This window comes from Brassica oleracea, unplaced genomic scaffold (genome assembly GCF_000695525.1).
Source record: "Brassica oleracea var. oleracea cultivar TO1000 unplaced genomic scaffold, BOL UnpScaffold00859, whole genome shotgun sequence".
Classification (NCBI taxonomy): Eukaryota; Viridiplantae; Streptophyta; class Magnoliopsida; order Brassicales; family Brassicaceae; genus Brassica; species Brassica oleracea.
The window spans coordinates 49,362-50,667 of NW_013617484.1; positions in this window are offsets into that span (position 1 = coordinate 49,362).

A 1,306-nucleotide genomic window follows, 5' to 3' on the forward strand; every position below is an offset into this window, starting at 1 on the left:
AATGTCCTTGATGAGCATCATTTGGACATGAGCATCATGCATATTCGATATCTGTGGAAGCTTGACTCCTACATCTCCCATGTTTTTTCTGAACTTGGAGATCACCTTCTTTTGAGCTTTAGTGAGGAACCTTTATGGAAATGGGAGCTTGTCGTAAGGTGATTGCTCAACCACATGAGCTTCTTCTAGCTGAACCTCTTTCAATTGCGTGACAGCTTTCCCAATAACCGGTTTCTCAGCTTTGTGTCTAACTGGTTGCAAAACCTTTCCCTCAACCTTCTTTACAGTTTGTATCTCAACCCTTTCCCCAATCTTATTGTTTAACCTTCTCCACAATTTGTGCTTCAGCCTTGGCAACAACTTTTGTTCCATATATGAGTCTTTCAATATGATCTTCCTCTTTCTCATGATCACTCAACTCAATCTCAGAAGTAGTAGAGAGGATACCATTGCAATTCTCTTTGGGATTCTGCTCTGATTTTCCTGGTAGAGATCCCATTGGGATCTTGGAGGTTGAAGGCATAGAGGCAAACTGATTCTCCAAAGTCTTGAAGTGAGAGCAGAGTTGTAGGAACTTGTTGTTAAGGTCATTGTAGCTTCCATCAACTTTGGTGTGAAGGTTCTTTAGCTCATATCCAATGTGCTTCTCACTTCTAGTTTAAGACTCCAAGATCTGTTTAAACATTGCATCAGTGCTACTCTCTTGTGGAGCAGAGGTAGAAGATCCGGCTTGGCCTTGTGTAGACTGATTTCCTTTGGAGGAGAAGGCTTGAGAGTAGTTTTCTCTAGCTTGGTAACCACCTTGTTAGTTGTTGTAGAAGGGCTTTTGTTGGTAGTTATTGTACTGAAAATTAGGCTCCTTTTTGTACCATGTCCCATTAGCATTCACAAAGCACAACTCTTCCTGACCTTCTAGACCATCAACTTCACTAACCATACCCAGCTCTTCTTGTCTATGATCACAAACAAAGTTGACCTTCTCTTGTTTGGCTTTGTTGGAGAGAAGCAAATCCATCTTCTCTTGTAGAGCTTTCAACTCTCTCTCTTTGTGTTCTGATCATCTCCTCCAATGCCTCTATTGCTGCTGTCGTGGTCATCACTGTAGACTGAATCACTCTTAGCCATATTCTCTACAAGCTCCAAAGCGTCTGCCTCACTTCTCCCCAAGAAGAATCCATTGCTAGCAGTATCAAGTTGGCTTCTAAACTTGGGCAAAGCACCTCTGTAGAAAGTACTAAGCAAACTCTCCATATTGAAGCCATGATAGACATTGAGAGATGTAGCTGTTGAACCTTTCCCATGCTTC